Raw genomic sequence first — 14559 nt, forward strand, 5'->3', positions numbered from 1 at the left:
GCGGGGGCAGAATCAGTGTCTGATGTGGGGAGCGGGGGCAGAATCAGTGTCTGATGTGGGGAGCGGGGGCAGAATCAGTGTCTGATGTGAGGAGCGGGGGCAGAATCAGTGTCTGATGTGGGGAGCGGGGGCAGAATCAGGGTCTGATGTGGGGAGCGGGGGCAGAATCAGGGTCTGATGTGAGGAGCGGGGGCAGAACCAGTGTCTGATGTGGGGAGCGGGGGCAGAATCAGGGTCTGATGTGGGGAGCGGGGGCAGAATCAGGGTCTGATGTGGGGAACGGGGGCAGAACCTGTGTCTGATGTGGGGAGCGGGGGCAGAATCAGGGTCTGATGTGGGGAGCGGGGGCAGAATCAGTGTCTGATGTGGGGAGCGGGGGCAGAATCAGGGTCTGATGTGGGGAGCGGGGACAGAATCAGTGTCTGATGTGGGGAGCGGGGGCAGAATCAGTGTCTGATGTGGGGAGCGGGGGCAGAATCAGTGTCTGATGTGGGGAACGGCGGCAGAATCAGTGTCTGATGTGGGGAGCGGGGGCAGAATCGGGGTCTGATGTGGGGAGCGGGGGCAGAATCAGTGTCTGATGTGGGGAGCGGGGGCAGAACCAGTGTCTGATGTGGGGAGCGGGGGCAGAATCAGGGTCTGATGTGGGGAGCAGGGGCAGAATCAGTGTCTGATGTGGGGAGCGGGGGTAGAATCAGGGTCTGATGTGGGGAGCGGGGGCAGAATCAGGGTCTGATGTGGGGAGCGGGGGCAGAATCAGGGTCTGATGTAGGGAGCGGGGGCAGAACCAGTGTCTGATGTGGGGAGCGGGGGCAGAGTCAGGGTCTGATGTGGGGAGCGGGGGCAGAATCCGTGTCTGATGTGAGGAGCGGGGGCAGAACCAGTGTCTGATGTGAGGAGCGGGGGCAGAATCAGGGTCTGATGTGGGGAGCGGGGGCAGAATCCGTGTCTGATGTGAGGAGCGGGGGCAGAATCAGGGTCTGATGTGAGGAGCGGGGGCAGAACCAGTGTCTGATGTGGGGAGCGGGGGCAGAGTCAGTGTCTGATGTGGGGAGCGGGAGCAGAATCAGGGTCTGATGTGGGGAGCGGGGGCAGAATCAGGGTCTGATGTGGGGAGCGGGGGCAGAATCCGTGTCTGATGTGAGGAGCGGGGGCAGAGTCAGGGTCTGATGTGGGGAGCGGGGGCAGAATCAGTGTCTGATGTGGGGAGCGGGGGCAGAATCAGGGTCTGATGTGGGGAGCGGGGGCAGAATCCGTGTCTGATGTGGGGAGCGGGGGCAGAATCAGTGTCTGATGTGGGGAGCGGGGGCAGAATCAGTGTCTGATGTGGGGAGCGGGGGCAGAATCAGGGTCTGATGTGGGGAGCGGGGGCAGAATCAGGGTCTGATGTGGGGAGCGGGAGCAGAATCAGGGTCTGATGTAGGGAGCGGGGGCAGAATCAGTGTCTGATGTGGGGAGCGGGGGCAGAATCAGGGTCTGATGTGAGGAGCGGGGGCAGAATCAGTGTCTGATGTGAGGAGCGGGGGCAGAATCAGGGTCTGATGTGGGGAGCGGGGGCAGAATCAGGGTCTGATGTGGGGAGCGGGGGCAGAATCAGTGTCTGATGTGGGGAGCGGGGGCAGAATCAGGGTCTGATGTGGGGAGCGGGGGCAGAATCAGGGTCTGATGTGGGGAGCGGGGGCAGAATCAGGGTCTGATGTGGGGAGCGGGGGCAGAATCAGGGTCTGATGTGGGGAGCGGGGGCAGAATCAGTGGAATCAGTGTCTGATGTGGGGAGCGGGGGCAGAACCTGTGTCTGATGTGGGGAGCGGGGGCAGAATCAGGGTCTGATGTGGGGAGTGGGGGCAGAATCAGGGTCTGATGTGGGGAGTGGGGGCAGAATCAGGGTCTGATGTGGGGAGCGGGGGCAGAATCAGGGTCTGATGTGGGGAGCGGGGGCAGAATCAGTGTCTGATGTGGGGAGCGGGGGCAGAATCAGTGTCTGATGTGGGGAGCGGGGGCAGAATCCGGGTCTGATGTGGGGAGCGGGGGCAGAATCAGGGTCTGATGTGGGGAGCGGGGGCAGAATCAGTGTCTGATGTGGGGAGCGGGGGCAGAATCAGTGTCTGATGTGGGGAGCGGGGGCAGAATCAGTGGAATCAGTGTCTGATGTGGGGAGCGGGGGCAGAACCTGTGTCTGATGTGGGGAGCGGGGGCAGAATCAGGGTCTGATGTGGGGAGTGGGGGCAGAATCAGGGTCTGATGTGGGGAGTGGGGGCAGAATCAGGGTCTGATGTGGGGAGCGGGGGCAGAATCAGGGTCTGATGTGGGGAGTGGGGGCAGAATCAGGGTCTGATGTGGGGAGCGGGGGCAGAATCAGTGTCTGATGTGGGGAGCGGGGGCAGAATCAGGGTCTGATGTGGGGAGCGGGGGCAGAACCTGTGTCTGATGTGGGGAGCGGGGGCAGAATCAGGGTCTGATGTGGGGAGCGGGGGCAGAATCAGGGTCTGATGTGGGGAGCGGGGGCAGAATCAGTGTCTGATGTGGGGAGCGGGGGCAGAATCAGTGTCTGATGTGGGGAGCGGGGGCAGAATCAGTGTCTGATGTGGGGAGCGGGGGCAGAATCAGGGTCTGATGTGGGGAGCGGGGGCAGAACCTGTGTCTGATGTGGGGAGCGGGGGCAGAATCAGGGTCTGATGTGGGGAGCGGGGGCAGAATCAGGGTCTGATGTGGGGAGCGGGGGCAGAACCTGTGTCTGATGTGGGGAGCGGGGGCAGAATCAGTGTCTGATGTGGGGAGCGGGGGCAGAATCAGGGTCTGATGTGGGGAGCGGGGGCAGAACCTGTGTCTGATGTGGGGAGCGGGGGCAGAATCAGGGTCTGATGTGGGGAGCGGGGGCAGAATCAGGGTCTGATGTGGGGAGCGGGGGCAGAACCTGTGTCTGATGTGGGGAGCGGGGGCAGAATCAGGGTCTGATGTGGGGAGTGGGGGCAGAATCAGGGTCTGATGTGGGGAGCGGGGGCAGAATCAGTGTCTGATGTGGGGAGCGGGGGCAGAATCAGGGTCTGATGTGGGGAGCGGGGGCAGAACCTGTGTCTGATGTGGGGAGCGGGGGCAGAATCAGTGTCTGATGTGGGGAGCGGGGGCAGAATCAGTGTCTGATGTGGGGAGCGGGGGCAGAATCAGTGTCTGATGTGGGGAGCGGGGGCAGAATCAGGGTCTGATGTGGGGAGCGGGGGCAGAACCTGTGTCTGATGTGGGGAGCGGGGGCAGAATCAGGGTCTGATGTGGGGAGCGGGGGCAGAATCAGGGTCTGATGTGGGGAGCGGGGGCAGAATCAGTGTCTGATGTGAGGAGCGGGGGCAGAATCAGGGTCTGATGTGGGGAGTGGGGGCAGAATCAGGGTCTGATGTGGGGAGCGGGGGCAGAATCAGGGTCTGATGTGAGGAGCGGGGGCAGAATCAGGGTCTGATGTGGGGAGTGGGGGCAGAATCAGGGTCTGATGTGGGGAGCGGGGGCAGAATCAGGGTCTGATGTGGGGAGCGGGGGCAGAATCAGGGTCTGATGTGGGGAGCGGGGGCAGAACCTGTGTCTGATGTGGGGAGCGGGGGCAGAATCAGGGTCTGATGTGGGGAGTGGGGGCAGAATCAGGGTCTGATGTGAGGAGCGGGGGCAGAATCAGGGTCTGATGTGGGGAGTGGGGGCAGAATCAGGGTCTGATGTGGGGAGCGGGGGCAGAATCAGGGTCTGATGTGGGGAGCGGGGGCAGAATCAGGGTCTGATGTGGGGAGCGGGGGCAGAACCTGTGTCTGATGTGGGGAGCGGGGGCAGAATCAGGGTCTGATGTGGGGAGTGGGGGCAGAATCAGGGTCTGATGTGGGGAGCGGGGGCAGAATCAGGGTCTGATGTGGGGAGCGGGGGCAGAATCAGGGTCTGATGTGGGGAGCGGGGGCAGAACCTGTGTCTGATGTGGGGAGCGGGGGCAGAATCAGTGGCTGATGTGGGGAGCGGGGGCAGAATCAGTGTCTGATGTGAGGAGCGGGGGCAGAATCAGGGTCTGATGTGGGGAGTGGGGGCAGAATCAGGGTCTGATGTGGGGAGCGGGGGCAGAATCAGGGTCTGATGTGGGGAGCGGGGGCAGAATCAGGGTCTGATGTGGGGAGCGGGGGCAGAACCTGTGTCTGATGTGGGGAGCGGGGGCAGAATCAGGGTCTGATGTGGGGAGTGGGGGCAGAATCAGGGTCTGATGTGGGGAGTGGGGGCAGAATCAGGGTCTGATGTGGGGAGCGGGGGCAGAATCAGGGTCTGATGTGGGGAGCGGGGGCAGAATCAGGGTCTGATGTGGGGAGCGGGGGCAGAATCAGGGTCTGATGTGGGGAGCGGGGGCAGAATCAGGGTCTGATGTGGGGAGTGGGGGCAGAATCAGGGTCTGATGTGGGGAGCGGGGGCGGAATCAGTGTCTGATGTGGGGAGCGGGGGCAGAATCCGTGTCTGATGTGGGGAGCGGGGGCAGAATCAGGGTCTGATGTGGGGAGCGGGGGCAGAACCAGTGTCTGATGTGGGGAGCGGGGGCAGAATCAGGGTCTGATGTGGGGAGTGGGGGCAGAATCAGGGTCTGATGTGGGGAGCGGGGGCAGAATCAGGGTCTGATGTGGGGAGCGGGGGCAGAACCTGTGTCTGATGTGGGGAGCGGGGGCAGAATCCGTGTCTGATGTGGGGAGCGGGGGCAGAATCAGGGTCTGATGTGGGGAGCGGGGGCAGAATCAGGGTCTGATGTGGTGAGCGGGGGCAGAACCAGTGTCTGATGTGGGGAGCGGGGGCAGAATCAGTGTCTGATGTGGGGAGCGGGGGCAGAATCAGGGTCTGATGTGGGGAACGGCGGCAGAATCAGGGTCTGATGTGGGGAGCGGGGGCAGAATCAGGGTCTGATGTGGGGAGCGGGGGCAGAATCAGGGTCTGATGTGAGGAGCGAGGGCAGAATCAGGGTCTGATGTGGGGAGCGGGGGCAGAATCAGTGTCTGATGTGGGGAGCGGGGGCAGAATCAGGGTCTGATGTGGGGAGCGGGGGCAGAATCAGGGTCTGATGTGGGGAGCGGGGGCAGAGTCAGGGTCTGATGTGAGGAGCGGGGGCAGAATCAGGGTCTGATGTGGGGAGCGGGGGCAGAATCAGGGTCTGATGTGAGGAGCGGGGGCAGAATCAGGGTCTGATGTGGGGAGCGGGGGCAGAATCAGGGTCTGATGTGGGGAGCGGGGGCAGAATCAGGGTCTGATGTGGGGAGCGGGGGCAGAGTCAGGGTCTGATGTGGGGAGCGGGGGCAGAATCAGGGTCTGATGTGGGGAGCGGGGGCAGAATCAGGGTCTGATGTGGGGAGCGGGGGCAGAATCAGTGTCTGATGTGGGGAGCGGGGGCAGAATCAGTGTCTGATGTGGGGAGCGGGGGCAGAATCAGTGTCTGATGTTGGGAACGGCGGCAGAATCAGGGTCTGATGTGAGGAGCGGGGGCAGAATCAGGGTCTGATGTGGGGAGCGGGGGCAGAATCAGGGTCTGATGTGGGGAGCGGGGGCAGAGTCAGGGTCTGATGTGGGGAGCGGGGGCAGAATCAGGGTCTGATGTGGGGAGCGGGGGCAGAATCAGGGTCTGATGTGGGGAACGGGGGCAGAACCCGTGTCTGATGTGAGGAGCGGGGGCAGAATCAGGGTCTGATGTGGGGAGCGGGGGCAGAACCAGTGTCTGATGTGGGGAGCGGGGGCAGAATCAGGGTCTGGTGTGGGGAGCGGGGGCAGAATCCGTGTCTGATGTGGGGAGCGGGGGCAGAATCAGGGTCTGGTGTGGGGAGCGGGGGCAGAATCAGGGTCTGATGTGGGGCGGGGGCAGAATCAGTGTCTGATGTGGGGAGCGGGGGCAGAATCAGGGTCTGATGTGGGGAGCGGGGGCAGAACCAGTGTCTGATGTGGGGAGCGGGGGCAGAATCAGGGTCTGATGTGGGGAGCGGGGGCAGAACCCGTGTCTGATGTGAGGAGCGGGGGCAGAATCAGGGTCTGATGTGGGGAGCGGGGGCAGAACCAGTGTCTGATGTGGGGAGCGGGGGCAGAATCAGGGTCTGGTGTGGGGAGCGGGGGCAGAATCCGTGTCTGATGTGGGGAGCGGGGGCAGAATCAGGGTCTGGTGTGGGGAGCGGGGGTAGAATCAGGGTCTGATGTGGGGAGCGGGGGTAGAATCAGGGTCTGATGTGGGGAGCGGGGGTAGAATCAGGGTCTGATGTGGGGAGCGGGGGTAGAATCAGGGTCTGATGTGGGGAGCGGGGGCAGAATCAGGGTCTGATGTGGGGAGCGGGGGCAGAATCAGGGTCTGATGTGGGGAGCGGGGGCAGAACCTGTGTCTGATGTGGGGAGCGGGGGCAGAATCAGGGTCTGATGTGAGGAGCGGGGGCAGAATCGGGGTCTGATGTGGGGAGCGGGGGCAGAATCAGGGTCTGATGTGGGGAGCGGGGGCAGAATCAGTGTCTGATGTGGGGAGCGGGGGCAGAATCAGGGTCTGATGTGGGGAGCGGGGGTAGAATCGGGGTCTGATGTGGGGAGCGGGGGCAGAATCAGGGTCTGATGTGGGGAGCGGGGGCAGAATCAGGGTCTGATGTGGGGAGCGGGGGCAGAACCTGTGTCTGATGTGGGGAGCGGGGGCAGAATCAGTGTCTGATGTGGGGAGCGGGGGCAGAATCAGGGTCTGATGTGGGGAGCGGGGGCAGAATCAGGGTCTGATGTGGGGAGCGGGGGCAGAATCAGTGTCTGATGTGGGGAGCGGGGGCAGAATCAGGGTCTGATGTGGGGAGCGGGGGCAGAATCAGGGTCTGATGTGGGGAGCGGGGGCAGAATCAGGGTCTGATGTGGGGAGCGGGGGCAGAACCTGTGTCTGATGTGGGGAGCGGGGGCAGAATCAGTGTCTGATGTGGGGAGCGGGGGCAGAATCAGGGTCTGATGTGGGGAGCGGGGGCAGAATCAGGGTCTGATGTGGGGAGCGGGGGCAGAATCAGTGTCTGATGTGGGGGCAGAATCAGGGTCTGATGTGGGGAGCGGGGGCAGAATCAGGGTCTGATGTGGGGAGCGGGGGCAGAATCAGTGTCTGATGTGGGGAGCGGGGGCAGAATCAGTGTCTGATGTGGGGAGCGGGGGCAGAATCAGTGGAATCAGTGTCTGATGTGGGGAGCGGGGGCAGAACCTGTGTCTGATGTGGGGAGCGGGGGCAGAATCAGGGTCTGATGTGGGGAGCGGGGGCAGAATCAGGGTCTGATGTGGGGAGCGGGGGCAGAATCAGGGTCTGATGTGGGGAGCGGGGGCAGAATCAGGGTCTGATGTGGGGAGCGGGGGCAGAATCAGGGTCTGATGTGGGGAGCGGGGGCAGAATCAGGGTCTGATGTGGGGAGCGGGGGCAGAACCTGTGTCTGATGTGGGGAGCGGGGGCAGAATCCGTGTCTGATGTGGGGAGCGGGGGCAGAACCTGTGTCTGATGTGGGGAGGGGGGGTAGAATCAGGGTCTGATGTGGGGAGCGGGGGCAGAATCAGGGTCTGATGTGGGGAGCGGGGGCAGAATCAGTGTCTGATGTGGGGAGCGGGGGCAGAATCAGTGTCTGTGGGGAGCGGGGGCAGAATCAGGGTCTGATGTGGGGAGCGGGGGCAGAATCAGGGTCTGATGTGGGGAGCGGGGGCAGAATCAGGGTCTGATGTGGGGAGCGGGGGCAGAATCAGGGTCTGATGTGGGGAGCGGGGGCAGAATCAGGGTCTGATGTGAGGAGCGGGGGCAGAACCAGTGTCTGATGTGGGGAGCGGGGGCAGAATCAGGGTCTGATGTGGGGAGCGGGGGCAGAATCCGTGTCTGATGTGAGGAGCGGGGGCAGAATCAGGGTCTGATGTGGGGAGCGGGGGCAGAATCAGGGTCTGATGTGGGGAGCGGGGGCAGAATCAGGGTCTGATGTGGGGAGCGGGGGCAGAATCAGTGTCTGATGTGGGGAGCGGGGGCAGAATCAGGGTCTGATGTGGGGAGCGGGGGCAGAATCAGTGTCTGATGTGGGGAGCGGGGGCAGAATCGGTGTCTGATGTTGGGAACGGCGGCAGAATCAGGGTCTGATGTGAGGAGCGGGGGCAGAATCAGGGTCTGATGTGGGGAGCGGGGGCAGAATCAGTGTCTGATGTGGGGAGCGGGGGCAGAATCAGGGTCTGATGTGGGGAGCGGGGGCAGAATCAGGGTCTGATGTGGGGAGCGGGGGCAGAGTCAGGGTCTGATGTGGGGAGCGGGGGCAGAATCAGGGTCTGATGTGGGGAGCGGGGGCAGAATCAGTGTCTGATGTGGGGAGCGGGGGCAGAATCAGTGTCTGATGTGGGGAGCGGGGGCAGAGTCAGGGTCTGATGTTGGGAACGGGGGCAGAACCCGTGTCTGATGTGAGGAGCGGGGGCAGAATCAGGGTCTGATGTGGGGAGCGGGGGCAGAACCAGTGTCTGATGTGGGGAGCGGGGGCAGAATCAGGGTCTGGTGTGGGGAGCGGGGGCAGAATCCGTGTCTGATGTGGGGAGCGGGGGCAGAATCAGGGTCTGGTGTGGGGAGCGGGGGCAGAATCAGGGTCTGATGTGGGGCGGGGGCAGAATCAGTGTCTGATGTGGGGAGCGGGGGCAGAATCAGGGTCTGATGTGGGGAGCGGGGGCAGAACCAGTGTCTGATGTGGGGAGCGGGGGCAGAATCAGGGTCTGATGTGGGGAGCGGGGGCAGAACCCGTGTCTGATGTGAGGAGCGGGGGCAGAATCAGGGTCTGATGTGGGGAGCGGGGGCAGAACCAGTGTCTGATGTGGGGAGCGGGGGCAGAATCAGGGTCTGGTGTGGGGAGCGGGGGCAGAATCCGTGTCTGATGTGGGGAGCGGGGGCAGAATCAGGGTCTGGTGTGGGGAGCGGGGGCAGAATCAGGGTCTGATGTGGGGCGGGGGCAGAATCAGTGTCTGATGTGGGGAGCGGGGGCAGAATCAGGGTCTGATGTGGGGAGCGGGGGCAGAACCAGTGTCTGATGTGGGGAGCGGGGGCAGAATCAGGGTCTGATGTGGGGCGGGGGCAGAATCAGGGTCTGATGTGGGGAGTGGGGGCAGAATCAGGGTCTGATGTGGGGAGCGGGGGCAGAATCAGGGTCTGATGTGGGGAGCGGGGGCAGAACCAGTGTCTGATGTGGGAAGCGGGGGCAGAACCAGTGTCTGATGTGGGAAGCGGGGGCAGAACCAGTGTCTGATGTGGGAAGCGGGGGCAGAACCAGTGTCTGGTGTGGGGAGTGGGGGTAGAATCAGGGTCTGATGTGGGGCGGGGGCAGAATCCGTGTCTGATGTGGGGAGCGGGGGCAGAATCAGGGTCTGATGTGGGGAGCGGGGGCAGAACCAGTGTCTGATGTGGGGAGCGGGGGCAGAATCAGGGTCTGATGTGGGGAGCGGGGGCAGAACCAGTGTCTGATGTGGGAAGCGGGGGCAGAATCAGGGTCTGATGTGGGGAGTGGGGGCAGAATCAGGGTCTGATGTGGGGAGCGGGGGCAGAATCAGGGTCTGATGTGGGGAGCGGGGGCAGAACCAGTGTCTGATGTGGGAAGCGGGGGCAGAACCAGTGTCTGATGTGTGGAGCGGGGGCAGAATCAGGGTCTGATGTGGGGAGCGGGGGCAGAATCAGGGTCTGATGTGGGGAGCGGGGGCAGAATCAGGGTCTGATGTGGGGAGCGGGGGCAGAATCAGGGTCTGATGTGGGGAGCGGGGGCAGAATCAGGGTCTGATGTGGGGAGCGGGGGCAGAATCAGGGTCTGATGTGGGGAGCGGGGGCAGAATCAGTGCCTGATGTGGGGAGCGGGGGCAGAATCAGGGTCTGATGTGGGGAGTGGGGGCAGAATCAGTGTCTGATGTGGGGAGCGGGAGCAGAATCCGTGTCTGATGTGGGGAGCGGGGGCAGAATCAGGGTCTGATGTGGGGAGCGGGGGTAGAATCAGGGTCTGATGTGGGGAGCGGGGGCAGAATCAGTGTCTGACGTGGGGAGCGGGGGCAGAACCCGTGTCTGATGTGGGGAGCGGGGGTAGAATCAGGGTCTGATGTGGGGAGCGGGGGTAGAATCAGGGTCTGATGTGGGGAGCGGGGGCAGAATCAGTGTCTGATGTGGGGAGCGGGGGCAGAACCCGTGTCTGATGTGGGGAGCGGGGGTAGAATCAGGGTCTGATGTGGGGAGCGGGGGTAGAATCAGGGTCTGATGTGGGGAGCGGGGGTAGAATCAGGGTCTGATGTGGGGAGCGGGGGCAGAATCAGGGTCTGATGTGGGGAGCGGGGGCAGAACCTGTGTCTGATGTGGGGAGCGGGGGCAGAATCAGGGTCTGATGTGGGGAGCGGGGGCAGAATCAGGGTCTGATGTGGGGAGCGGGGGCAGAATCAGTGTCTGATGTGGGGAGCGGGGGCAGAATCAGTGTCTGATGTGGGGAGCGGGGGCAGAATCAGGGTCTGATGTGGGGAGCGGGGGCAGAATCAGGGTCTGATGTGGGGAGCGGGGGCAGAATCAGGGTCTGATGTGGGGAGCGGGGGCAGAATCAGGGTCTGATGTAGGGAGCGGGGGCAGAATCCGTGTCTGATGTGGGGAGCGGGGGCAGAATCAGGGTCTGATGTGGGGAGCGGGGGCAGAGTCAGGGTCGGAGCGGGGGCAGAATCCGTGTCTGATGTGAGGAGCGGGGGCAGAATCAGGGTCTGATGTGGGGAGCGGGGGCAGAATCAGGGTCTGATGTGGGGAGCGGGGGCAGAATCAGGGTCTGATGTGGGGAGCGGGGGCAGAATCAGGGTCTGATGTGGGGAGCGGGGGCAGAATCAGGGTCTGATGTGGGGAGCGGGGGCAGAATCAGGGTCTGATGTGGGGAGCGGGGGCAGAATCAGGGTCTGATGTGGGGAGCGGGGGCAGAATCAGGGTCTGATGTGGGGAGCGGGGGCAGAATCAGGGTCTGATGTGGGGAGCGGGGGCAGAATCAGGGTCTGATGTAGGGAGCGGGGGCAGAACCAGTGTCTGATGTGGGGAGCGGGGGCAGAGTCAGGGTCTGATGTGGGGAGCGGGGGCAGAATCCGTGTCTGATGTGAGGAGCGGGGGCAGAACCAGTGTCTGATGTGAGGAGCGGGGGCAGAATCAGGGTCTGATGTGGGGAGCGGGGGCAGAATCAGGGTCTGATGTGGGGAGCGGGGGCAGAATCCGTGTCTGATGTGAGGAGCGGGGGCAGAATCAGTGTCTGATGTGGGGAGCGGGAGCAGAATCAGGGTCTGATGTGGGGAGCGGGGGCAGAATCAGGGTCTGATGTGGGGAGCGGGGGCAGAACCCGTGTCTGATGTGGGGAGCGGGGGCAGAATCCGTGTCTGATGTGAGGAGCGGGGGCAGAGTCAGGGTCTGATGTGGGGAGCGGGGGCAGAATCAGTGTCTGATGTGGGGAGCGGGGGCAGAATCCGTGTCTGATGTGGGGAGCGGGGGCAGAATCAGTGTCTGATGTGGGGAGCGGGGGCAGAATCAGTGTCTGATGTGGGGAGCGGGGGCAGAATCAGGGTCTGATGTGGGGAGCGGGGGCAGAATCAGGGTCTGATGTGGGGAGCGGGAGCAGAATCAGGGTCTGATGTGGGGAGCGGGGGCAGAATCAGGGTCTGATGTAGGGAGCGGGGGCAGAATCAGGGTCTGATGTGGGAAGCGGGGGCAGAATCAGGGTCTGATGTGGGGAGCGGGGGCAGAATCAGGGTCTGATGTAGGGAGCGGGGGCAGAATCAGGGTCTGATGTGGGGAACGGGGGCAGAACCTGTGTCTGATGTGGGGAACGGGGGCAGAACCTGTGTCTGATGTGGGGAGCGGGGGCAGAATCCGTGTCTGATGTGAGGAGCGGGGGCAGAATCAGGGTCTGATGTGGGGAGCGGGGGCAGAATCAGTGTCTGATGTGGGGAGCGGGGGCAGAATCAGGGTCTGATGTGGGGAGCGGGGGCAGAATCCGTGTCTGATGTGGGGAGCGGGGGCAGAATCAGTGTCTGATGTGGGGAGCGGGGGCAGAATCAGTGTCTGATGTGGGGAGCGGGGGCAGAATCAGGGTCTGATGTGGGGAGCGGGGGCAGAATCAGGGTCTGATGTGGGGAGCGGGAGCAGAATCAGGGTCTGATGTGGGGAGCGGGGGCAGAATCAGTGTCTGATGTGGGGAGCGGGGGCAGAATCCGTGTCTGATGTGGGGAGCGGGGGCAGAATCAGTGTCTGATGTGGGGAGCGGGGGCAGAATCAGTGTCTGATGTGGGGAGTGGGGGCAGAATCAGGGTCTGATGTGGGGAGCGGGGGCAGAATCAGGGTCTGATGTGGGGAGCGGGGGCAGAATCAGGGTCTGATGTGGGGAGCGGGAGCAGAATCAGGGTCTGATGTGGGGAGCGGGGGCAGAATCAGGGTCTGATGTAGGGAGCGGGGGCAGAATCAGGGTCTGATGTGGGAAGCGGGGGCAGAATCAGTGTCTGATGTGGGGAGCGGGGGCAGAATCAGTGTCTGATGTGGGGAGCGGGGGCAGAATCAGTGTCTGATGTGAGGAGCGGGGGCAGAATCAGGGTCTGATGTGGGGAGCGGGGGCAGAATCAGGGTCTGATGTGAGGAGCGGGGGCAGAACCAGTGTCTGATGTGGGGAGCGGGGGCAGAATCAGGGTCTGATGTGGGGAGCGGGGGCAGAATCAGGGTCTGATGTGGGGAGCGGGGGTAGAATCAGGGTCTGATGTGGGGAACGGGGGCAGAACCTGTGTCTGATGTGGGGAGCGGGGGCAGAATCAGTGTCTGATGTGGGGAGCGGGGGCAGAATCAGGGTCTGATGTGGGGAGCGGGGGCAGAATCAGTGTCTGATGTGGGGAGCGGGGGCAGAATCAGTGTCTGATGTGGGGAGCGGGGGCAGAATCAGTGTCTGATGTGGGGAGCGGGGGCAGAATCAGGGTCTGATGTGGGGAGCGGGGGCAGAACCTGTGTCTGATGTGGGGAGCGGGGGCAGAATCAGGGTCTGATGTGGGGAGCGGGGGCAGAATCAGGGTCTGATGTGGGGAGCGGGGGCAGAACCTGTGTCTGATGTGGGGAGCGGGGGCAGAATCAGGGTCTGATGTGGGGAGTGGGGGCAGAATCAGGGTCTGATGTGGGGAGTGGGGGCAGAATCAGGGTCTGATGTGGGGAGCGGGGGCAGAATCAGGGTCTGATGTGGGGAGTGGGGGCAGAATCAGGGTCTGATGTGGGGAGCGGGGGCAGAATCAGTGTCTGATGTGGGGAGCGGGGGCAGAATCAGGGTCTGATGTGGGGAGCGGGGGCAGAACCTGTGTCTGATGTGGGGAGCGGGGGCAGAATCAGGGTCTGATGTGGGGAGCGGGGGCAGAATCAGGGTCTGATGTGGGGAGCGGGGGCAGAACCTGTGTCTGATGTGGGGAGCGGGGGCAGAATCAGGGTCTGATGTGGGGAGTGGGGGCAGAATCAGGGTCTGATGTGGGGAGCGGGGGCAGAACCTGTGTCTGATGTGGGGAGCGGGGGCAGAATCAGGGTCTGATGTGGGGAGCGGGGGCAGAATCAGGGTCTGATGTGGGGAGCGGGGGCAGAACCTGTGTCTGATGTGGGGAGCGGGGGCAGAATCAGTGTCTGATGTGGGGAGCGGGGGCAGAATCAGGGTCTGATGTGGGGAGCGGGGGCAGAATCAGTGTCTGATGTGGGGAGCGGGGGCAGAACCTGTGTCTGATGTGGGGAACGGGGGCAGAATCAGGGTCTGATGTGGGGAGCGGGGGCAGAATCAGGGTCTGATGTGGGGAGCGGGGGCAGAACCTGTGTCTGATGTGGGGAGCGGGGGCAGAATCAGGGTCTGATGTGGGGAGTGGGGGCAGAATCAGGGTCTGATGTGGGGAGCGGGGGCAGAATCAGGGTCTGATGTGGGGAGCGGGGGCAGAATCAGGGTCTGATGTGGGGAGCGGGGGCAGAACCTGTGTCTGATGTGGGGAGCGGGGGCAGAATCAGTGTCTGATGTGGGGAGCGGGGGCAGAATCAGTGTCTGATGTTGGGAACGGCGGCAGAATCAGGGTCTGATGTGAGGAGCGGGGGCAGAATCAGGGTCTGATGTGGGGAGCGGGGGCAGAATCAGGGTCTGATGTGGGGAGCGGGGGCAGAGTCAGGGTCTGATGTGGGGAGCGGGGGCAGAATCAGGGTCTGATGTGGGGAGCGGGGGCAGAATCAGGGTCTGATGTGGGGAGCGGGGGCAGAACCAGTGTCTGATGTGGGGAGCGGGGGCAGAATCAGGGTCTGGTGTGGGGAGCGGGGGCAGAATCCGTGTCTGATGTGGGGAGCGGGGGCAGAATCAGGGTCTGGTGTGGGGAGCGGGGGCAGAATCAGGGTCTGATGTGGGGCGGGGGCAGAATCAGTGTCTGATGTGGGGAGCGGGGGCAGAATCAGGGTCTGATGTGGGGAGCGGGGGCAGAACCAGTGTCTGATGTGGGGAGCGGGGGCAGAATCAGGGTCTGATGTGGGGAGCGGGGGCAGAACCCGTGTCTGATGTGAGGAGCGGGGGCAGAATCAGGGTCTGA

The 14559-nt window shown here is 63.3% G+C and overlaps 1 protein-coding gene across 2 annotated transcripts in view; it reads left to right on the top strand.

Annotated features, from left to right (window-relative positions):
• TRAPPC10 (trafficking protein particle complex subunit 10) overlaps positions 1-14559 on the top strand; it is a 98673-nt gene that overhangs the window by 18202 nt on the left and 65912 nt on the right. The gene's annotated exons all lie outside the window — the stretch shown is intronic.

Source organism: Ranitomeya imitator, chromosome 3 (genome assembly GCF_032444005.1).
Source record: "Ranitomeya imitator isolate aRanImi1 chromosome 3, aRanImi1.pri, whole genome shotgun sequence".
Taxonomy (NCBI): domain Eukaryota; kingdom Metazoa; phylum Chordata; class Amphibia; order Anura; family Dendrobatidae; genus Ranitomeya; species Ranitomeya imitator.